Below are 26,436 nucleotides of genomic sequence, written 5' to 3' on the forward strand. Positions count from 1 at the left end.
ACATTAAAAATGTTTCTTGATTGGTTGTTGACAAAAAATACCGCTATAATAATGTGTGGCTATCATGGTCAACCGCCGCCTTTTGTTGGACCATCTCCACATGATTGGTTAAAAAATTTCTTTGATTATTACGAAGAAATAGATGATGATCATAGAGCTCTCGATGCAAATTTAAAGGAGTTTAAAAAATTAGTCAGATTACAATCAAACAAAATTCAGTGTGAAATAATACGTGGAGTGATCTCAGAGACCTCAATAAGTAATTTTTTAAATTTATGGAGACCCAACGATCTGATAGTAGCAAGCAGAAAAATAATCAGAGACGCTTTACAACAGCAGTTATTTCAACTACATAAAGAAAAATATTCAGAATTACCCGTACCGTTGTGTTATAGACCATCAGATACACGAAAACAGAATATTAATGTTGATATTCCAGGACAGACTGAATAACAGAATCTCGTATTAAATGATATTGTCGCCGTTGATATCAGTGTGGTCGAAGATGCATTACGCGCTGACAAATCTCCATGGGTATTGGGATACGCTATGACGATCCACTCGTCTCAGGGATTAACTATTTCTGATACACGAATTTGGATTGTGAACGATCGCATCGAGTGGTCAAATATAGTCTATTTAGCGGTATCGAGGGTCAGAAAAATATCTCAATTACGTAGAATTATAATTCCTGAAATCGTTGATAAATTTAACATCATCGATGATGATATAATAAGGAAAAATTAATCGGATACAAACAATCTGATAAAAAAAATAAACGCGACTTTGATCTTGATGTTGAATTTATTTTTGAGTTAAAACAGCAGCAGAATAATCATTGGGCAAGTTGCAATTGTATAATGTTATGGCGGTATTCGAGTAATGATTCAAGACAATTTACCGTAGACAGAAAAGATAATAGTCGCAGTCATACACGAGAAAATACCATGTTGACCTGTCTTGAGTGTAATCGACGTAGAGGCGCTAGTTAAGTGATCGCAGTGGTAGTTGTGTATCCGTGGGAATTATTTGTAGTTGTGTCACGTGTAAATCCACGCTGAGGAGCAGCCGAATCTAATCTGTAGATTGCAGGTCTACCTGAGGATCTTGTCACGGTGGATATTTTGTGTGTGGTAACACTCCAAATAGGATCAGTCGCTCTCGCGCTACCACCTTCAAGTTCACCCGGTTCATATAAATATCTAACTGTAACATCACCCAATATTTTTTGTTTTTCAATATCTTTTCGTTGTGTTGGTATATTTTTTTTTGTAATTGCATGAATGGGTTTCATGTTGGTTGTTCATGTAATCTCATTATTTAATGCAGCTATCACGCTTGGTAATCTTGCAACCCATTCGCGAGATCTTTTATCTTGAATAAATTCCCTCGCGTATTGATATCCAAATAACGGCTCAGCGAGTGTTCGATTAAATCGCTCAACAATTGCCTGATCACGATGAATTGCAGTATGACCTCGTCGTATTTTGGTATTATGTTGTTTCATCAACGATGATACTGGACCAAGAAATTCCTTACCAGGATCAACCTGTAATAGATTTGGCCATCGCAGACCACCTCGTTGATAAATTCGTTCAAACGCATCGGCTACTTCAGATGCTGTTTTCGTTGATAGCGGCTCTGCCTCTTTATATCTACTTGCAACATCAACTACAGTTAACGCGTACTTGTACGTTTTTCTACGTACAGTATCATGTGGTAAAAACAGAATATCTGCTTGATGAACTTCATTAGGAACACTGACATCGAAATACGCGTACTGAATTCGTTTCGGTGGTGGTAGATAAATTTGCCATATTGCTTGTTTAGATAACCACGCTTTAGCAGTAGAATGTTTAACCGCTACTGCATCAGCAAGTTTACTAATTGCTGCTCTGCCTCTCCAGTATCCTCTTGGTGAATAATAAATTAATTCCATTATATATTACCAGACCCTAATACGAGTTTACCTTTCATCGCAGATCTTACCAACCAATTAGCTAATTTTTCTTTGATATTTTTATTTTTTATAGAAACTAGCGCGTGAATTAATTTCACGTCTGCAATATGTCTATATTGTAGATTTTTACTTTTATAAGCTACATCATGAGCGTGACAAGCTCGATCAATAGCGTTTATTGGTTCCTCGCCTGGTTTTGGTTGATCTTGATTATCGAGCCTGATATCAAGTCTGGTACCAGGACCGCAATAATTATATCCTGGTAGATGTTTTTCTCCGCTGTATTTAGCCCATGGAGTACCTGGAAACTTTGACATCAAATTAGCAATATCACCACCGCGCCTATTAGGTAAAAACGAAAATTTCTTTCTACCGCATACAGAACATTTTCCACCATACACTATTTTTTTATTTTTTGTTGTAACCGTAGCTAAATCAGTAGTTGGAGTTTTAGATCTACAGTGTAAGCAATATAAACTCATGTTATAATATATATGGATATAATTGATTTCTCAGCGACAAGAAAACGAGAACCTGTTAAGCATCATCCTGCGCTACCCAATTACATCAGAATGATTATCATAGGACCATCTGGATAGGGTAAGACGCAATTATTACTTAATCTGATAATGAGATGGTTAAAATGGGATAAATTGTATTTGGTAACACCATCCGCTGATGATCAACGATGTTGTGATGTACTTAAAGATTTCAATGAAAACGCAGATAACTGGATGAAGGTAATGATGTTATAGAGTTTATAACCGATATTGATGAAGCACCGTCCGTAGATGTTTTAGACGGATTTATTAATAATTTAGTTGTATACGACGATGTGATGCTAGATAAACAATCAAATCCAGCCAGAATATCTTCTCGCGGGAGATATAAAAATACAGATGTTATCTATGTTACTCAACGATATACACAAATTCCGAAGGTGATTAGAGACAACTGCAATATTTTAGTTGTGTTTAATGGTGTAGACACACACACGCTGCGAAATATTCATCAAACTTGGTGTGGTGGTGACATGGATTATAATAAATTCCGAAATTTCTTCTCACGAGCGCAAGCTACTCCGCATGTATTTCTAACAATAAATCTACATGATCCTAGAACAAGATATCGTGTGGGTCTTGATAAAATCTTTTAACGTTTCTGATGAGCAGCAGAGAGGGCGCCTACCAACGTTGGTCGTCCGTGGAAATTAAACAAAACGTAAATAAACACGTAGAGTACTTTATTTTTCAGCTACCTTTTCGAACTAAGGTTTTATTGATGTGGTTGATTTCAACAAAAAATAAAATCATCTCAAGGAAACGTTTATTTGTAAAAATCTGGACCTTTCTACGAGATGATTTTATTTTGTTTGTTTTATTTGTTTGTCGGAATTCTATGGTCTGTTCGCCCTCTCTGCTTCTACCCGACATACGACCGAGGCCGCTAAATTTTAAGTTTGTAGGATTTTCGTGCCTTTTAACTGTTCTTTTATTCCACCTCCTTTATTTGATTCAAAAGACATAATTAATGTGATAATACAAAGGAGGCCGGCTTTTAATTCAATGCAACAATACAACAGATACTTCCGGAAGTCAGTTATCGAAATAAGGTGGGCACTTAATTAGGTTCTCAGAGAAACGCTCGCAGACATAGATGTTACGGTCGATTGGCGCATTTTATGTTTAATTACAAGAGGACACATTTTATTTATGATGATTACACTTAAAAGGAACTAAGAGATAGAACTAGAACATGAATTTCACTTGATAAAAAAATTGTTTAATTTGTATTTATGTAAGCACTGCCTCCACTCGGCCTGAGTGACATTTTCATTGATCGAAATCTCCTTACATATCGTTAATTGCAGTGTACTCTGAATATCGTTTGGAAAGAAAATGTAAAAAATTGTATGACCTATTTTTAAATTTGATATTTCATAGTGTTGATTAAAATGTCCAGGTCCTATCTAGCGTTTTCGACGACAAAACGAGCGATACATCAAAGTTTCCGTTACCAGCTTTGATCACGATTTTCTTCAAGTTCAACAAATAGGGATCAGTTTTGGGGGTATTTTCTGGTTTAAAAATGGGATCCACGCCTGACCCCGCGTTATAAGCGGACTCGCGAGTTATCAGGGCGAATGTTATCGAGGAAGTGGTGTACATGGCCGAATTGTCGTACACTTCGGAAATTGAAGATAAGTAAGTAGTTTAGTGGTTTTGTATCAGTTCCATTAGTGAATTACAATGAAGAATGTTAACTGAGAGACACTTTTAAAATTCTTTTTGCAGGGAAAACAAGTGAGTAATAAAACAAATAAATTTGTGACAAGCGATGTTGTCAATAATGTATTTTATACACTAGATGGGGGACATAAAAATGTCAGGTTTCTGCAATTATTAGCTGGCTAAGTTAGCAAATTAAAGGACAAGTTAATTAGTTTATTTTCTCACTTTCATCACGAATGCTTCAATGGCCTAGTAGTTAGAGCGGTCGCCTTGGATGTGGTAGGTCGTGGGTTCGATCTCCAGCTGAGTCATATCAAAGACTTACAAAAATAATACTAACAGCTGCCTCGCTTGGCGCTAAGCATTAAGAGTCTAGTGTTAGGACTGGTCGGCCTGGTGTCAGGATAATGTGACTGGGTGTGACATCATGTTACTTGTCTGCAGCATGATGCCTCAGTGCTAGACATCACTATAAACTGCCACACTGCAGACATAATAGCGATCTGATTGAAAAGTTGTTAAAGCTACGTTAAAAATCCAAGTCACACACACACACACATACACACACACACACTTTCATCACAGTTTCAAGTGAATTTTAAAATAGGTGGTGAAGTTAAATCTTGCAAAATGCTTTCTAAGTATATGTAAAATTTTGTATGAATTGTACCAATGATTGTTAATATGATTTTTCTATCTTTCCTAATTATTACAAACAATGGTTAAAAACCTTTAAACTTTTTTTATTGGTTAAATTTACAAGAAAACATTTAATTCTTTTAGATTTACACAAATAAATAATAAATTTGTTTTACGAAATCGCCCATGAATTTATCTAATAAATGAATTACACATTGTTGGATATGAACATACTAAATGAATTATGCTGCTCTTTTAAGAATAGTTTTAAGTTAGAAATCAAGTGCAGAGGAATGTTAGACAGTATTAAGTTAGTAACACATTTGAAAAGAAATACAAATGACCCCAAAAAGTTATGATAACAGTTGAATTATGATATTGTGTTGACTACTGATGATAGCTGTAGCAACTGCATAGTACCTATGGTATTGCATAGTCCCTATGGTATTGCATAGTTCCTCTGGTATTGCATAGTCCCTATGGTACTGCATAGTCCCTATGGTACTGCATAGTCCCTATGGTATTTCATAGTCCCTCTGGTATTGCATAGTCCCTCTGGTATTGCATAGTCCCTATGGTACTGCATAGTCCCTATGGTATTGCATAGTCCCTCTGGTATTGCATAGTCCCTATGGTACTGCATAGTCCCTATGGTACTGCATAGTCCCTATGGTATTTCATAGTCCCTCTGGTATTGCATAGTCCCTATGGTACTGCATAGTCCCTATGGTATTGCATATTCCCTATGGTATTGCATAGTCCCTCTGGTATTGCATAGTCCCTATGGTACTGCATAGTCCCTATGGTACTGCATAGTCCCTATGGTATTTCATAGTCCCTCTGGTATTGCATAGTCCCTATGGTACTGCATAGTCCCTATGGTATTGCATAGTCCCTCTGGTATTGCATAGTCCCTATGGTATTGCATAGTCCCTATGGTACTGCATAGTCCCTATGGTATTGCATAGTCCCTCTGGTATTGCATAGTCCCTATGGTACTGCATAGTCCCTATGGTATTGCATAGTCCCTCTGGTATTGCATAGTCCCTATGGTACTGCAAATCATAGTAATACCTTGACTAATATACCATCTGCTCTTTTAAAGAAATTATAATAATACAATTTCATTTACAACAGAGTGAATGAATTTTAAGGAGTTTACAGTATAGGAAGTATTCAATATAACACATGAAAACTTCAAAAATGTAGATGAAGATAGCGTACAACAGTTATGACTAAATCATGGTTTAAAAAAAAAAACTTGTTATGAGAAATGGCCATTCTACAATTCATATCAATAGTTTCAGAGTTTTATACACTAATGTGTATTTTTTTTATTATCAAACCAATAAAATATTAGTATAATGGAGACTAGCTTTTGGTCTTTGTTTGACATTTTACTTGTGTAGTTCACACCTTGGACTGAAACCTTGTTCACTAGACTAGCTGTGCTATATGATGATATTGCAAGTAAATCATCCATTCTTCTTATCTTTACCATGTACAGGGAACCAATAATATATTATTCTACCTTGTGTCACGATAATATAGCTGGGTGGTACATGTCTGCAGCATGATGTGCCAGTACAAGAGATCACAGTAGCTGCTAAACTGCAGACATCATAGCAATATGCTTGAAAAATTGTTAAAGCTATGTTAGAATTCCAAATCACACACACACACACATAAATATAACATATTGTTTTGTTTAAACATTTCAAGTATTGAAAAAATCAATACATGAAAAAGAAATATCATATTAAATAAATAGCAAGATCTTATATATATATATATATATATATATATATATATATATATATATATATATATATATATATATATATATATATATAGTTATGTATATTTGATTTAATTTTATTGCTTGTTTGTTAGTTTCAATTTTTTTATTCCATTACTTGCTATGGTAATGTAACTTTTTTTTATACTGAAATAGAATTCAGTTCTGACTGATTTTGTTTTAATTTTGACGAAAACAACTTTATAGAAACATTGTATCTAATGCTGACTTAGTCCCTGGTCTTGATTTAGAACCAGTAAGAGTTGTAGTAAACAGCTTTTAAATTTTTTTATTCTTTCTCAGAGTAAGATTCATAAAGTAGAATCAAGACCATATCTGGTCTAAATGTCAAATAACATGTATCAGTTAGGTTTTTCCAGAGGATTGACCCACATCCGGGCATCTGATTTACATTGTAGCTAGATTTATTATTGATGTTTTGAGAAAGAGTAGTTATTAGTGCCCTAACACTTGAGAAGTTAAAGTGTTTTGTGTTGTGACAAGTTTTGGGGCTAATTATTGTGTTTAATTTAATTTATTTGGATTACAAGCTTGTTTTCCCTGGAAATACTATTGCTCTAAATTCAAACACTGGAATATTGTTTTCTGTGATTCAACAAAGAACTGCTAACACAACAGTACGACGCTTACCACAGCATACGTCATCACCTTCCATTTTGAATATCATCGGGATTTGAACTCAGTTTCATTAGGACTCTTTATTACTAGGACTTCTATTTTTTAATTCATGGATTATTCTTGGATTATTTTTTGGATTTGATTTGTAAAACCGTAAGTACTTTTTCCCATTTTTATCTTGTTTTTCCAGGGAAATAAATTATTTGTTAACTTTTACAAAAGCTTGATGTCTTCACTTTTTTAAGAGCCTAAACACGTAACTATATATATATATATATATATATATATATATATATATATATATATATATATATATATATATATATATATATATATATGAAAAATAATATGAAATAATTACATAGCAGAGTAGTACTTACTTTGTAAAGAGTGTGTATTCTTATACTGAATGTAATTTCAATGTACAGACCACATACAACTACACACTGACTAATTACACATCTGGAAAAATGTAGAATTCCAAGTTACTGCGTGTAATTTCTCAAGAAATGGCCTATTCCACTTGAGTGCAAACGACTATGAAATTTCTCGAGAAAGAGCGCAACAATTTGGAATTTAAAGTTATTGCGTGAAATATCTCAAGAAATAGCCTATTCCAAGTTCAAGCCCAAATAACAGCAATCATAAAGTGTCAACCCACGAGATATAACACATGATTGTATGAATGATATAAAAACACTCAGCAAAATACACGAAGCATTATTTAACGTCGATGATCTGGTTAACATAAAGGACACTAGCTCTTGATGAACAAGTACTCATATAGAATTGCATGTTTAATATAAAAAAGTTAAATGTTAATAGGAAAGCGGTTCAAGAGACCAAAGAATGTACAGCATGCATATATACTTTGTATAAAACGGGTGTACGTAGTATATATCACAGAATGCATACATTGGACAGGTTTGATACGAAGTAATACAAGTTTTTTATTTTTATTATTTTCATTTTAATGCATGCACAAAGGCCATACGTATTAATTAAGATAGCGGGAAATAAAGGAGATAAGTTTAAATGTAAAATCACAAAATAAAAGAATGAAGATCAGCAATTAGTAAGAGCTATTTTAACCAAAGAAACTCAGTACAACATGTTGGTCATGTCAAATTTGATTAGGCACTGGCCGATAAAAAAATAAAAAATTAAAACATGATAAATAAAAGAAATAAACGACACTAGGCGCATTAAGCCAAGACCGCGTCCGAATCACTCTGCTGAATCTTTTTAAACCAGGAATTGTTTTAAGCTATTCGTTGTTGTAGACTTTTTTTTTAAGATAACCTACTTTAGATTTTTACCCTTAAAAATTCTTGCCAAATTTTGAGGGTCTTTGATTATGATTTAATTTTAGGAACTTTATTAAATTAATTAAGTACTGGGGTGGGTGAAGTATTTTGTATATTTCAATTGCAATGTATGATAATCTACTAATACGCAAATGAGGAAGATTTGCTCTTTTAAACAGAAGATTATGTAAGTTATTCACATTAAGCATGAATAACTTTAGGGCATTCGACCGTACTTTCTCCGTTTTATCAAAATATTTTTACTTGCTTCAGAAGTGACACAAAATGTTCAATAGATAAAGGTTGACTAATACAGCATCTGTCGATCATGACAGTGTTGAGACGTTGCAACAAATGTATTTGTCTTGCCGCTTTTTGATAATTCTTAGACATGAGGTGGCTAAAATTTATTCGATATCTAATGTGAGGAATTTCACACATTCTTAACAGAGCAGTTTTTCTTGGGTCTTCTGTGATTTACTTTTTTAAAATTGTTTTATTAATTTGACATAATTTGTATTATTCAGAGCGTTACGCCTAAACACTCCACTTGCCTTGATTTCTGACAAACCAACCTGTTATAAACATCCATGCATTGTTTGTTTTACACGTATCACAAAATGTCAACATGGTGCTCAAAATGTCCATTAAAAAATTTTCCCTTAATTATCGTGTAAAAGAGAGACATACGTTGAAATGTGCTTTATGTAGTTCCTACAGAAGAGCGATATTTGCAACGTCATCAAATTTTGTGTTTCAGCCTTGGGTCTATTTACATCAGATTAACCGTATAAATAAGGAGGTTGATTTGTTGACTGTTTTTGTTGTGTTTTTTTCTGCATAATTATCGCTCACGTGTTTGAGAGCATGTGCATATTCGTTGTCTTCGGCGTTTTCCCTTGACACGTTGTCCTACTTATTGATATCACGGGGCTGAAGCGAAGGCGACAGCCTGAAATGAACCACTTCCACTGTCATGGGTGACACGTGAGGAAACCTGCTGTATGCTTGAGCAGGTGCAAAAAATTAAGGATCGAATGCAAGGCTTTTTTTTTAGCTGTTTGTTTATTTTGTGAAGTTGGGATGTGCTCAGGTTATGATGTCTGAAGTCAAATATTTACTACCTTGCCAAAAGCCTGCATATAATTCGGTCAAGTAAACACTTCGGGCACAGATCTCGACAAGGACACGTGCCCAATACACGGTGCAGCTATAAAGGATCAATATTTGTATTGAAACAAACTTGTAACTTCTTTTTGGATTTAAATCTCGATACAGTCTGTTTACATTAGCCAAGCATTATCTTTGATATTTAATATCGTAACATTGCTTACAATATATATATATATATATATATATAGAGAGAGAGAGAGAGAGAGAGAGAGAGAGAGAGAGAGAGGGAGAGAGAATGCTATCCCTGGATTCTACAGGCGAATTAATGACAATTTTTCTAGGCTAAATTAGTATTAAATACAAATAATGGGTTCGAATCTCAGAGTATGAAATAAAAAGTCTCTGACCTGTGTAATATATATATATATATATATATATATATATATATATATATATATATATATATATATATATATAACTCTATGGTCTTCACTAAGTAATAGAAAAGAGTGAGAAGCGATAAGCTTTGTAAAACTCAACTAATAATTTATTTTCCCTTAATACAAATTGAAAACAAAAAGAACAAGCGGTATTGTGAATTAAATCCCAGATTATCTTATAATTTGTAACAAGTCCTAATGAATAAAGTTCTGAATAAACTTTAGTGGTATTCCAAATAATTTTCAAAGCTGATATGCGTGTAGTGACCGGTAGTCAGTAATGTACCAATGGCCTGAATTGTTAAGATGTGCCAAGTCTTTTGTAGAATCAAAGTAGTATAAACCATGGTTTCCTTGTTTGAATTCACTATAATTGCCTGTTAATGTCTCTTTCCAAGAACGTTAAAGTGACTTTGTATTTCTAGAGCATAAATAATTTGAATAAATAAATTCCAAAACAGACATTGAACAGAATGAATGATTCTTCGTAAACACTTATAGCATGAATGAATAATCTGAATTATCATGGTTATATATTTTTTTAAAAACTAAGACACAACTTAAGACCATGATTTAGGACAAAAGTCCATTTCCATTAGAACCCAGACAAAGTCCGCTATTAAAATTATTATAAAGAACATGGTAAACAATGTCCTTGACTCAGACCAAGATAAACATTTACTTCCATTGATAATGATTCTAATATTAAACCCATGCTCATAGAGAAAATATTAGCTGTGTATTAGTTGTTTACAGTGTATGTGTACCTTTAAGCAAATTTCAGTCATATCGCTACAATGTATGCAAGTGTGGCAGTTTATAATGATGTCTAGTGCTGGGGAATCATGTCGCAGACATGTAGCAGCATGTTTCTTCCAGCCACAGTATCCTGACACCAGGTAGACCAGTCCTAACACTAACCTTTTAATGCTGATTGCCAAGCAAGGCAGCTGCTAGTGCCATTTGTACAAGTCTTTGGTATAACTCAGTTGGGGTTCAAACTCGCGACCTCCCACATCCGAAGCAGACGTTCTAACCATATAGGTCACGGGAGCGATGGGGTTACAGAGTAAAATAAAACAATGATTATAGTTTTGTAGACAATGAACTTGAATTTGGACAAGGTCAGCTACAAAATACAATTTTATGTATCCCACAGGAAGCAGCGGGGGGGGGGGGGGGGCGAATCCGACATTTTGTCCAATCGTTATTTTGCTTTATTAATACTTTCTGCACTCAGCGGATCCGGTGTCGTCAGCGCCCGGTAAAAAAAAAACGACGTCGTCGTCGGTGGGTCGTCCAATCGTTATTTTGCTTAATTAATACTTTCTGCACTCAGCGGATCCGGTGTCGTCAGCGCCCTGTAAAAAAAAAACGACGACGGTCCATCCTACACGACGGTGACGTCATCTGGTTTAATACACTTTCTGCGCGTCGATCCCAGTGTCGTCAGCGTCCGGTAAACACAGCGACGACCGCGTCGATGTCATTGCCCCCCCTGCTGGAGAATGTTACCGCGACGGACACACACAACCAATGTGTATGGGGAAAGTGTCAGTACTTATTTTTATAGGAATTTTGACACTTTCCCCATCGTTGATTTTAAAAACTCTTCTGGGGTTGGTACTGGTTTATTCTTTCGTCGGAGATATTCTATTGCCGATCGATACTGTGGACTTCCACAACCGATACAAATTCTAATTTTTCCTCGGACGCCCTTGCCACATCCAAGACAGGGTTGAGGGCCGTCCTTACATCCCTGTTTTGATGTGCAATTATGTACCCCGCAAAACTCACCGTAGCAGTTTTTACCACATCGTACTTTTGATCCCTGGGGGAGCCATTTGCATTTATTGACAGCAAGTGCCGGATTAACCATTATTATTAACTATTAAATAAACATTTAATTAAATATTAAAAAGTATACTGTATAATGGATAATAATTATTCCGATATTGACCTGTTTGGGCGTGGAACATCTTACTACGAGGAATCCCCGGATGAATTTTTTAAGTCCCCGGAAACGTATCACGATGTGCAAGAATACTACCGAAGGCGTTTGGGTCCATCTTGGAGCATTTCCAGTAAAAAGTCCGCAATGGAACTCCTCACCGTTGCAGACCATCAGTTTCGTGGAGTAATTATCCAGCGTATGGGGAGATTTTACGTGTTTGTGGATAACCCGGACATAGTAGAATTTCAGGGGTGCTCCGCTGTTAATGAGATTATTCCGAAACACCGGTGCAGATATCCTACCATCGACGTGGATTCCAAGACGCCATCGCTGGCTGAGTTGTTGTTGTATTTCCATGAGTTAGTTGATTCCATCAATGATGTTCTAGTTTTTGAAACCAGCGGCGGTTATCACATCATGTTGAAAACGATCCCGGTGGATTTTGAGGAACATCAATCACTGTTGAAGAAAGTTGCCGCGGATAGACCAACATGGAATGTTGATACACAAGCTGGGCTGCATAGCATCAAATTACCCGGAACTAGATCGGTAAAACCAAATAGCGTTGATAAGCGATTAATTTATCCTGTTGGATTCACCAGTACGCTGCTATCTTGTCCAGTCTCTATTCAGCCGTGTTACGAAAAACTCGAGCCTAAACTGGAACCTGAAATCACCGAATGTGATGATCTTACTGCTGAACAAATTCGACAGATCTCTACGTTGTTGTCCGGACAACCCGATCAGATCACCGGGACTACAAATCAAACCAGCAACATGATATCGCTGGGGCGAGTTGCAGGTTCATTTTGCAATATTTGCCAGCGACGTCATGGATACAATGAGATCGGTGGATTCATTGAGGGAAAGGCCATTGACGCATTTGTTTGTGTTTATTCTGATCAGTTTGTGATCGGTTGTTACAGGAGCACACAAAAAAAGATAATAATACAGCGTGATATTGGAACCGCTAGTGACGATAAAACCCTCTACGAAAAGTACTTAAAATCGTATAATTACCATCGCGGAGATCACAGTGGTGAATTTCCCAAGAGAATCCCCGATTACACTTACTGCGAAGCACCTATTCATGAGCGCGGTCGGGGATGTAAAATCATTTTCAACGACGACTATATGGACGGATCTTCTTGCGGGCTGGGAAAATCAGAGGCCGCTTGGAAGTCTATTAGAAGTGATCAGTCTATACTGTGTGTTTCATACAGAAAAACCTTTACCAGAAAGACCACCATCGACTACAATCTCGAATCGTACGAAACGATCCATGAGATATGATAGTCGATACAAAAAAAGCATCGCAGGGTTATTTCCAAGATAGAATCGATTGTACGAGTCCGGGGAATTCCTGATGTTCTATTGTTGGATGAGTGGCACGGAATCCTTCGACAGGTAGTCTCATCAAGTCGCGGCAAACAAATTTGGGGAACACTGACATGGTTGATTTCATCTGCGAAACGGGTAATTGTGCTGGACGCAGATGCTAACAATGACGATCTAGAATTATTCAGAAAGTACTTAAATCGCCGGGACATGAAATTCATCATCAACGGATATCAGCCCGATCATGGTAAAAAATTCATTGTGGAACAGTCTCACAGAGACAACTACAATAAACTGTTAGATACGTTACAACGAGGAAATCGTGTGGTTGTATTCACACACAATAAACGACGCGGAAATTATTCTGTAGAAACACTTGCTAGATTGTTACAGCACTTAGGATACCGCGTGAAATACTATCACGCCGATACCAACTCGACTGGAAAACAGCAGGACTTTGATAACATTTCAACGGCATTTGAGCACGTTGATGTAGTGATTTACAATCATACCGTTGAGGCCGGGGTATCCATTGTGGACCCGCGATTCAAGTACATGACGGTGTTTTCTGAAGAATTGGGTTCTGTAGAGGCGACCAAACAAGCTATCCATCGTTTCAGAAATATATCTGAAATACATTATTCTGCAACACGACGACGACGAACAGAGCTTCCATTGACCCGCGATGATATTATTTCCACAATCGAATCACATGAACGGAATTTGTCGTCGACGGAGTTGCTGTTTAGAACCCCGAATCGCTGTGACGTACATACCGGTTACGGATACATGTTTATTAGTACAATTATTTACGAAAACAACTCAAAACGCTATTTCACGGGCAGACTCGTTGAAATGATGAAACGAACCGGTTATTCAGTTGAATGGGAATTACCCGATGAATACGAAACATGGAAGGAAAAAAAACAACGGAAGCAGAAACGAGTCAGCGACGCGGTAATCGATGACGATCCACACGTAGATGAATTTTTAAAATCTTCCATCGGAGAGAGAATTGCTGCGGTTAATAGTGAGACTACAAGTGATAAATACCACCAATACGACCCCGAACAGCGGCTAGAGCCATACGAGAAGGCGTTGACGTATCTCAATTACGTGTTTCAAACCGATGTAAGAAAACTAGATAACTACCAGATAGAACATCTGAATAAAAACGTTTCGCGGCTACAGCGATATCAGCGTGTTGTAGTTGACGAACACAATAACGGTAGCGCTGTAGCAACGACGCCGTGTCGATCCGATAAAATCAATCCCCGGCAACAACTTGAAATCGTTAGAAACGTTCTTGGCGCGTTAAATATCCCCGATGTAGTTCCGGATCGACTGGATGTGAAAAGTGTTCCTGTGAGTCGTGCCGAGTTAATCAATAGCATCTCTGAGATGCTGGCGCAACCAGACCGACTTGACAAGTATAATACACTATTGAAACATTTTTGCGAGATATTCCCGGATATGAGGTTCAGAAGGGGTAATTTGACGCTAAAAAATATCATTGAAAAAATCAAATCGATCTACAAGGGGTTCGGCGGGCGATTACAATCGGACGACACTAAACACTCAGGTCGATCCGACTACGTGCTATATTATCCTGAGTGGCCCGAATCTGATTTTGTAAATGATCCAGCGTGGATCAACGAGACCATCGATGATGTTGGATTCGCTGGAGGGGATGTTACCGCGACGGACGAACACACCAGCGCGTTACGATTCCATGTGTGGTCGGTTAATGGATGGTTTTCTCGATGCTGGTCAGAGTAATGGAGGAAGTGTCAGTGTAATTTTTTATAGGAATTTTGACACTTCCGCCACGCTCGATGCTGGTCAGAGTAATGGAGGAAGTGTCAGTGTAATTTTTTATAGGAATTTTGACACTTCCGCCACGCTCGATGCTGGTCAGAGTAATGGAGGAAGTGTCAGTGTAATTTTTTATAGGAATTTTGACACTTCCGCCATCGATGGAGGCTTCCACGACCACGGCAGTGTTTCCAAAATCACCCCGTGATGCGATTGGTTTTCCCGATAATGGAGGAAGTGTCAGTGTAATTTTTATATAGTAATTATGACACTTCCGCCATCGATGGAGGCTTCCACGACACTGTTAATCGCGTTTTCTGGTCGGGTGTTAAATTTTCCATCACGTCGGAAATTATCTCCTCGGTGGTACAATTTTCATCAAATTGTTTTTTATCACCGCGAATTACAACCCAATAATCCCCCGCTGGTGACTTAAAAAACGGCTTCCGTGACGTACTGACATGAAAGTGATTATTTGTGTCGTTGATACAACTGAATCGTAGAATTGTTCGTTGAGTTAAATTGACAGCAACCGTGGGTATTTTGGGGTTGAGGCCATATTTTGTTTTATTTTCTCCGGACTCAAGTAAATCATTGACCTGCAGCCGATATTTTTCTGGAAGATTATTAATTGCGTTATTGAATAGAGTATCAACGTCATCGAACCAAGCCCGCTTTTCCCCGCCGATATCACCGCGCAACACGATCCATAAGATTCCATCTCGGGCCTGAAAGAAGGGTCGTTGAATTGTGTCCGGGCTGAGGTTAAACCACTTACACGTCTCCGCGGTGGAATCAAATTCGATGATCTTTTTCTCGCTGAGATTCAAACAGATAGTATTGACTCTAGTGTCCTCGTAAAATTGTTTCCTCGGAGAGATTATTCTGGTTTTGTCGTACCGAAATAGTGGTAATTTCGGTGGTGCTACCGCGGTAACCTCGTCAAGGAAATAACTAGCTTGTCTGGAAAAATTTTCAGCACAACTGTTCATCCAGGATCGTCCAAACCCCATACTACCTGATATCATTTTAATATTTAATTAAATAACAGCTATAATTATAATGTCACTGTTGGAATATCACCCGGTGAAATTCGACAGCGTCATCAGCGATTATAAAAAGTCCTGCCCGAGGATGCCAATCAGTGTAAAATTCAAGAACGGAAGATTTCATGCGGTTCAGAAATCCCCCAGCGGAGATAAATACGATTGTATGGTATTTGAAAGTCGTTCAGCGAAAGCTCGGTTATGTCTCCGCGACAAATATTACCAGAGAACGTATGAAAAAATGTTCCCAAACCATGACGTTAAACGATTTGATACAGTATGGGTACTTACCGAACGAAACTCCGCGTTGGTGGTTTAGTCGCCATCTTGAAGCGCCTTGTCCATGCGGTTCACAAACTTAATATCCTTGCGAGATACCACACCGGGAATTTCATCGATTACAAATTTATCCTCACGAGGTTTATCCTCGCGAGGTTTTTTCTTTTTTCTGCTGTCAGTGGTTGCGACTGGCTCGTTGGTGGTGGCCATCTCGGTGATTCGCTGAATCAGTAGCGCATTATCGCGTTGTGCTACATCCAATTCCTTCCGGACATTTCCAAGTTCATGCTGAAGTCCACCAATGGTGCGTCGCGTATCATCGTGGCGCCGTTGTGCATCATCATGGCGTCGCTGCATATCATCATGGCGCTGTTGTAAATCGTCATAACGCCGTTGTAAATAATCATAACGCCGTTGTATACGATTATAATCGGCTGTGCTATTTTGTTGTATTGACACGTGTTTGAGTTGCTGTTGCAATGATTTATTCTCGTTGGACAAATTGTTTAGTTGCCATTGTAGTTCTTGGATGGTTTGTTTATCCTTTATAGTATCTATGACCGGTTCAACATCATCGATAATTTGATCAATTTCGAGATCCATCATTCTGATATCGTTGTCAGGCTCATTTTTCCAAATTTTGTAGATACGCTGGTAACTGATTTTGTATCGATCTGCTATTTCTGATATAGGTATTTTCCCACGGAGTCTTATTATTTCGTTGGTATCCTCGTCGGTTAAAACACGCCGATGTGGCATTATTTAATGAAAATTTTTTTTATAAACAACAACAATAACAACAATAACAACAATGCCCCATTGCAATTGTGGAATGACAGAGTAAAAAAAATCGATTTTGTTTTGCAAAACTGACCCAATAATATTTGTTGGTAAATTTACTGCCACACATGACAGAGTAATGGAGGAAGTGTCAGTGTAATTTTTTATAGGAATTTTGACACTTCCGCCACGCTCGATGCTGGTCAGAGTAATGGAGGAAGTGTCAGTGTAATTTTTTATAGGAATTATGACACGTTCCCCACGCTCGATGCTGGTCAGAGTAAAAAAATCGATTTTGTTTTGCAAAACTGACTCAATAATATTTGTATGGTAAAACTTACTCACTGGCAATGCCACATGTATGGTCAACCCTGCGCAATTGTGGTATTGTTTCACTGACAGTAAAAAAACCACAATTTTTTTTAGTAAAAAATATCGATTTGCCCTATGAAACTGACATCGATGTGGCGGAAGTATCCTGAAAACAACCGTGGAAGACTTATTCCGGCGTGGAAATGGCTCTATCATCGATGGAGGAAGTGTCATAATTCCTATAAAAAATTACACTGACACTTCCTCCATGCTGGTGATTTTGTAAACGCCAATCATTTACTAGGGTGCGTTTCACTGAAATTGTAATACCGTCAGCGTGCTTGTTAATTTACCAACACCAGGATGGCCTTAGATTGCCAGGGACTCCGATGCCCATGTAATTGTTCGGAATATCCCACATGTCAGATCTGTGATCACCCTATATGCCCGCGCCATTACGACGGCACAAAAAAATGGCGGAGGTGTTTATTTATACTGCGATTGCAGCATAAATCAGGAAGCATGTTAATGGGGAAGGATGATGATTTACAAGTAAATTACCTATCGCGGCGATGAGTTACAAAAAAATATTTATCGCGGCAATAATTTACAATTAATTTTTTTCTCTGCGGTAAAAATATATCAGTTGTTTTTTATTGTTGTTGTTATTGCAAGGTTACTATCAGAAGTAACTACTTAGGGTCCAATAACAACAACAATAAAAAACAACTGATATATTTTTACCGCAGAGAAAAAAATTAATTGTAAATTATTGCCGCGATATTTTTTTTGTAACTCATCGCCGCGATAGGTAATTTACTTGTAAATCATCATCCTTCCCCATTAACATGCTTCCTGATTTATGCTGCAATCGCAGTATAAATAAACACCTCCGCCATTTTTTTGTGCCGTCGTAATGGCGCGGGCATATAGGGTGATCACAGATCTGACATGTGGGATATTCCGAACAATTACATGGGCATCGGAGTCCCTGGCAATCTAAGGCCATCCTGGTGTTGGTAAATTAACAAGCACGCTGACGGTATTACAATTTCAGTGAAACGCACCCTAGTAAATGATTGGCGTTTACAAAATCACCAGCATGGAGGAAGTGTCAGTGTAATTTTTTATAGGAATTATGACACTTCCTCCATCGATGATAGAGCCATTTCCACGACGGAATAAGTCTTCCACGGTTGTTTTCAGGATACTTCCGCCACATCGATGTCAGTTTCATAGGGCAAATCGATATTTTTTACTAAAAAAAATTGTGGTTTTTTTACTGTCAGTGAAACAATACCACAATTGCGCAGGGTTGACCATACATGTGGCATTGCCAGTGAGTAAGTTTTACCATACAAATATTATTGAGTCAGTTTTGCAAAACAAAATCGATTTTTTTACTCTGACCAGCATCGAGCGTGGGGAACGTGTCATAATTCCTATAAAAAATTACACTGACACTTCCTCCATTACTCTGACCAGCATCGAGCGTGGCGGAAGTGTCAAAATTCCTATAAAAAATTACACTGACACTTCCTCCATTACTCTGTCATGTGTGGCAGTAAATTTACCAACAAATATTATTGGGTCAGTTTTGCAAAACAAAATCGATTTTTTTTACTCTGTCATTCCACAATTGCAATGGGGCATTGTTGTTATTGTTGTTATTGTTGTTGTTTATAAAAAAATTTTTCATTAAATAATGCCACATCGGCGTGTTTTAACCGACGAGGATACCAACGAAATAATAAGACTCCGTGGGAAAATACCTATATCAGAAATAGCAGATCGATACAAAATCAGTTACCAGCGTATCTACAAAATTTGGAAAAATGAGCCTGACAACGATATCAGAATGATGGATCTCGAAATTGATCAAATTATCGATGATGTTGAACCGGTCATAGATACTATAAAGGATAAACAAACCATCCAAGAACTACAATGGCAACTAAACAATTTGTCCAACGAGAATAAATCATTGCAACAGCAACTCAAACACGTGTCAATACAACAAAATAGCACAGCCGATTATAATCGTATACAACGGCGTTATGATTATTTACAACGGCGTTATGACGATTTACAACAGCGCCATGATGATATGCAGCGACGCCATGATGATGCACAACGGCGCCACGATGATACGCGACGCACCATTGGTGGACTTCAGCATGAACTTGGAAATGTCCGGAAGGAATTGGATGTAGCACAACGCGATAATGCGCTACTGATTCAGCGAATCACCGAGATGGCCACCACCAACGAGCCAGTCGCAACCACTGACAGCAGAAAAAAGAAAAAACCTCGCGAGGATAAACCTCGTGAGGATAAATTTGTAATCGATGAAATTCCCGGTGTGGTATCTCGCAAGGATATTAAGTTTGTGAACCGCATGGACAAGGCGCTTCAAGATGGCGACTAAACCACCAACGCGGAGTTTCGTTCGGTAAGTACCCATACTGTATCAAATCGTTTAACGTCATGGTTTGGGAACATTTTTTCATACGTTCTCTGGTAATATTTGTCGCGGAGACATAACCGAGCTTTCGCTGAACGACTTTCAAATACCATACAATCGTATTTATCTCCGCTGGGGGATTTCTGAACCGCATGAAATCTTCCGTTCTTGAATTTTACACTGATTGGCATCCTCGGGCAGGACTTTTTATAATCGCTGATGACGCTGTCGAATTTCACCGGGTGATATTCCAACAGTGACATTATAATTATAGCTGTTATTTAATTAAATATTAAAATGATATCAGGTAGTATGGGGTTTGGACGATCCTGGATGAACAGTTGTGCTGAAAATTTTTCCAGACAAGCTAGTTATTTCCTTGACGAGGTTACCGCGGTAGCACCACCGAAATTACCACTATTTCGGTACGACAAAACCAGAATAATCTCTCCGAGGAAACAATTTTACGAGGACACTAGAGTCAATACTATCTGTTTGAATCTCAGCGAGAAAAAGATCATCGAATTTGATTCCACCGCGGAGACGTGTAAGTGGTTTAACCTCAGCCCGGACACAATTCAACGACCCTTCTTTCAGGCCCGAGATGGAATCTTATGGATCGTGTTGCGCGGTGATATCGGCGGGGAAAAGCGGGCTTGGTTCGATGACGTTGATACTCTATTCAATAACGCAATTAATAATCTTCCAGAAAAATATCGGCTGCAGGTCAATGATTTACTTGAGTCCGGAGAAAATAAAACAAAATATGGCCTCAACCCCAAAATACCCACGGTTGCTGTCAATTTAACTCAACGAACAATTCTACGATTCAGTTGTATCAACGACACAAATAATCACTTTCATGTCAGTACGTCACGGAAGCCGTTTTTTAAGTCACCAGCGGGGGATTATTGGGTTGTAATTCGCGGTGATAAAAAACAATTTGATGAAAATTGTACCACCGAGGAGATAATTTCCGACGTGATGGAAAATTTAACACCCGACCAGAAAACGCGATTAACAGTGTCGTGGAAGCCTCCATCGATGGCGGAAGTGTCATAATTACTATATAAAAATTACACTGACACTTCCTCCATTATCGGGAAAACCAATCGCATCACGGGGTGATTTTGGAAACACTGCCGTGGTCGTGGAAGCCTCCATCGATGGCGGAAGTGTCAAAATTCCTATAAAAAATTACACTGACACTTCCTCCATTACTCTGACCAGCATCGAGCGTGGCGGAAGTGTCAAAATTCCTATAAAAAATTACACTGACACTTCCTCCATTACTCTGACCAGCATCGAGCGTGGCGGAAGTGTCAAAATTCCTATAAAAAATTACACTGACACTTCCTCCATTACTCTGACCAGCATCGAGAAAACCATCCATTAACCGACCACACATGGAATCGTAACGCGCTGGTGTGTTCGTCCGTCGCGGTAACATCCCCTCCAGCGAATCCAACATCATCGATGGTCTCGTTGATCCACGCTGGATCATTTACAAAATCAGATTCGGGCCACTCAGGATAATATAGCACGTAGTCGGATCGACCTGAGTGTTTAGTGTCGTCCGATTGTAATCGCCCGCCGAACCCCTTGTAGATCGATTTGATTTTTTCAATGATATTTTTTAGCGTCAAATTACCCCTTCTGAACCTCATATCCGGGAATATCTCGCAAAAATGTTTCAATAGTGTATTATACTTGTCAAGTCGGTCTGGTTGCGCCAGCATCTCAGAGATGCTATTGATTAACTCGGCACGACTCACAGGAACACTTTTCACATCCAGTCGATCCGGAACTACATCGGGGATATTTAACGCGCCAAGAACGTTTCTAACGATTTCAAGTTGTTGCCGGGGATTGATTTTATCGGATCGACACGGCGTCGTTGCTACAGCGCTACCGTTATTGTGTTCGTCAACTACAACACGCTGATATCGCTGTAGCCGCGAAACGTTTTTATTCAGATGTTCTATCTGGTAGTTATCTAGTTTTCTTACATCGGTTTGAAACACGTAATTGAGATACGTCAACGCCTTCTCGTATGGCTCTAGCCGCTGTTCGGGGTCGTATTGGTGGTATTTATCACTTGTAGTCTCACTATTAACCGCAGCAATTCTCTCTCCGATGGAAGATTTTAAAAATTCATCTACGTGTGGATCGTCATCGATTACCGCGTCGCTGACTCGTTTCTGCTTCCGTTGTTTTTTTTCCTTCCATGTTTCGTATTCATCGGGTAATTCCCATTCAACTGAATAACCGGTTCGTTTCATCATTTCAACGAGTCTGCCCGTGAAATAGCGTTTTGAGTTGTTTTCGTCAATAATTGTACTAATAAACATGTATCCGTAACCGGTATGTACGTCACAGCGATTCGGGGTTCTAAACAGCAACTCCGTCGACGACAAATTCCGTTCATGTGATTCGATTGTGGAAATAATATCATCGCGGGTCAATGGAAGCTCTGTTCGTCGTCGTCGTGTTGCAGAATAATGTATTTCAGATATATTTCTGAAACGATGGATAGCTTGTTTGGTCGCCTCTACAGAACCCAATTCTTCAGAAAACACCGTCATGTACTTGAATCGCGGGTCCACAATGGATACCCCGGCCTCAACGGTATGATTGTAAATCACTACATCAACGTGCTCAAATGCCGTTGAAATGTTATCAAAGTCCTGCTGTTTTCCAGTCGAGTTGGTATCGGCGTGATAGTATTTCACGCGGTATCCTAAGTGCTGTAACAATCTAGCAAGTGTTTCTACAGAATAATTTCCGCGTCGTTTATTGTGTGTGAATACAACCACACGATTTCCTCGTTGTAACGTATCTAACAGTTTATTGTAGTTGTCTCTGTGAGACTGTTCCACAATGAATTTTTTACCATGATCGGGCTGATATCCGTTGATGATGAATTTCATGTCCCGGCGATTTAAGTACTTTCTGAATAATTCTAGATCGTCATTGTTAGCATCTGCGTCCAGCACAATTACCCGTTTCGCAGATGAAATCAACCATGTCAGTGTTCCCCAAATTTGTTTGCCGCGACTTGATGAGACTACCTGTCGAAGGATTCCGTGCCACTCATCCAACAATAGAACATCAGGAATTCCCCGGACTCGTACAATCGATTCTATCTTGGAAATAACCCTGCGATGCTTTTTTGTATCGAATATAATATCTCCATGGATCGTTTCGTACGATTCGAGATTGTAGTCGATGGTGGTCTTTCTGGTAAAGGTTTTTCTGTATGAAACACACAGTATAGACTGATCACTTCTAATAGACTTCCAAGCGGCCTCTGATTTTCCCAGCCCGCAAGAAGATCCGTCCATATAGTCGTCGTTGAAAATGATTTTACATCCCCGACCGCGCTCATGAATAGGTGCTTCGCAGTAAGTGTAATCGGGGATTCTCTTGGGAAATTCACCACTGTGATCTCCGCGATGGTAATTATACGATTTTAAGTACTTTTCGTAGAGGGTTTTATCGTCACTAGCGGTTCCAATATCACGCTGTATTATTATCTTTTTTTGTGTGCTCCTGTAACAACCGATCACAAACTGATCAGAATAAACACAAACAAATGCGTCAATGGCCTTTCCCTCAATGAATCCACCGATCTCATTGTATCCATGACGTCGCTGGCAAATATTGCAAAATGAACCTGCAACTCGCCCCAGCGATATCATGTTGCTGGTTTGATTTGTAGTCCCGGTGATCTGATCGGGTTGTCCGGACAACAACGTAGAGATCTGTCGAATTTGTTCAGCAGTAAGATCATCACATTCGGTGATTTCAGGTTCCAGTTTAGGCTCGAGTTTTTCGTAACACGGCTGAATAGAGACTGGACAAGATAGCAGCGTACTGGTGAATCCAACAGGATAAATTAATCGCTTATCAACGCTATTTGGTTTTACCGATCTAGTTCCGGGTAATTTGATGCTATGCAGCCCAGCTTGTGTATCAACATTCCATGTTGGTCTATCCGCGGCAACTTTCTTCAACAGTGATTGATGTTCCTCAAAATCCACCGGGATCGTTTTCAACATGATGTGATAACCGCCGCTGGTTTCAAAAACTAGAACATCATTGATGGAATCAACTAACTCATGGAAATACAACAACAACTCAGCCAGCGATGGCGTCTTGGAATCCACGTCGATGGTAGGATATCTGCACCGGTGTTTCGGAATAATCTCATTAACAGCGGAGCACCCCTGAAATTCTACTATGTCCGGGTTATCCACAAACACGTAAAATCTCCCCATACGCTGGATAATTACTCCACGAAACTGATGGTCTGCAACGGTGAGGAGTTCCATTGCGGACTTTTTACTGGAAATGCTCCAAGATGGACCCAAACGCCTTCGGTAGTATTCTTGCACATCGTGATACGTTTCCGGGGACTTAAAAAATTCATCCGGGGATTCCTCGTAGTAAGATGTTCCACGCCCAAACAGGTCAATATCGGAATAATTATTATCCATTATACAGTATACTTTTTAATATTTAATTAAATGTTTATTTAATAGTTAATAATAATGGTTAATCCGGCACTTGCTGTCAATAAATGCAAATGGCTCCCCCAGGGATCAAAAGTACGATGTGGTAAAAACTGCTACGGTGAGTTTTGCGGGGTACATAATTGCACATCAAAACAGGGATGTAAGGACGGCCCTCAACCCTGTCTTGGATGTGGCAAGGGCGTCCGAGGAAAAATTAGAATTTGTATCGGTTGTGGAAGTCCACAGTATCGATCGGCAATAGAATATCTCCGACGAAAGAATAAACCAGTACCAACCCCAGAAGAGTTTTTAAAATCAACGATGGGGAAAGTGTCAAAATTCCTATAAAAATAAGTACTGACACTTTCCCCATACACATTGGTTGTGTGTGTCCGTCGCGGTAACATTCTCCAGCAGGGGGGGCAATGACATCGACGCGGTCGTCGCTGTGTTTACCGGACGCTGACGACACTGGGATCGACGCGCAGAAAGTGTATTAAACCAGATGACGTCACCGTCGTGTAGGATGGACCGTCGTCGTTTTTTTTTTACAGGGCGCTGACGACACCGGATCCGCTGAGTGCAGAAAGTATTAATTAAGCAAAATAACGATTGGACGACCCACCGACGACGACGTCGTTTTTTTTTTACCGGGCGCTGACGACACCGGATCCGCTGAGTGCAGAAAATATTAATAAAGCAAAATAACGATTGGACAAAATGTCGGATTCGCCCCCCCCCCCTGCTGCTCAGGATATAATGAATAAAAATAAAAACCTAATAAGTGAATATAATCCAATGAATGAATGTACATGTATTTAACTAGATTAACAAGAAAGAAACAATGTCAGTAAGAAGCAATAAAGTGTACATGTATTTATTTATAAGTTTTTATCTGATAAAAGAATGGTCAAAGTTAATTGTGTTTCAAATTAACACAATATAATTTTTTTTAGGGGGTGTGGCTACCATATAGCAGCAGTATGCTAAGTAAAGAGGCTCACGAATTTTTTTTTTTTTTTTTTACACGATTGAATAATTAGAGGTACATCAGTAAGCTTTGCAGAGGAGACCGCACAGGGGCACAACTATCCTAGCTATGCCACTGTTCTTATTTTAAGATTTCAATATTCTGCAAAGTTTAAAATGCTTTATATAATGAGGTTAACATTAAAATAAGTAGAAATCAACAAGATGGTTAAAACAGTATAGTTTGAGGTGGGAATAGATAACATATTTGATGCCAGTCAATATACAACATCATGTTAGGCTAACTTAACCATACAACTTAACTTATAATGATTCACCAAACACTTAAATACTATTTACGGAAAACAAAGTTCGACTTAAAACAGCAGATGGTGACTTAGTTTTATGAGTAGAAATTAACTAATTTGGCATAAATCTGAAATCATTTCGATGATTTCAAGGATTTAACGAACTTTTTTAATTTGCTGAAAATAACAGGAATATAAAAGATGGGTGACTTGTTGATCATACCTAAAGGAAACTTGTCAATTATAAAAGTATTATCTGTATATTATTATACGATTTTAAAGGATTGATAAAGAACAGTATGTATACATTTTTACTAGGATACAGAAAGACCACTTTCACAGAAAACAATCGATCGTGGAAACAAATTAAATGGGTACAGAGAAAAGAAAGTACTCTGAAATGAAATAATGACCAAATGAACCTGTACATTACACAGTCAAGTAAGAACACCATACCTACAATAGATTTAATTTTAGTGACATGGCTGACTAGTGGCATGTGGATATTATTGACATGCTGGGATATG

The 26,436-nt window shown here is 38.3% G+C and overlaps 1 protein-coding gene across 1 annotated transcript in view; it reads left to right on the forward strand.

Moving 5' to 3' along the window:
* Positions 1–9,527: 9,527 nt before the first annotated feature.
* Positions 9,528–26,436, forward strand: part of LOC149803970 (integrator complex subunit 13-like) — a 281,070-nt gene continuing 264,161 nt past the window's right edge. Inside the window, exon 1 of the mRNA XM_089953810.1 lies at positions 9,528–9,590. The gene's annotated coding sequence lies outside the window, so the exon portion shown is untranslated. The remainder of the gene's footprint in view (positions 9,591–26,436) is intronic.

This window comes from Sinohyriopsis cumingii, chromosome 3, assembly GCF_028554795.1.
Source record: "Sinohyriopsis cumingii isolate HCF-2022 chromosome 3, ASM2855479v2, whole genome shotgun sequence".
Taxonomy (NCBI): domain Eukaryota; kingdom Metazoa; phylum Mollusca; class Bivalvia; order Unionida; family Unionidae; genus Sinohyriopsis; species Sinohyriopsis cumingii.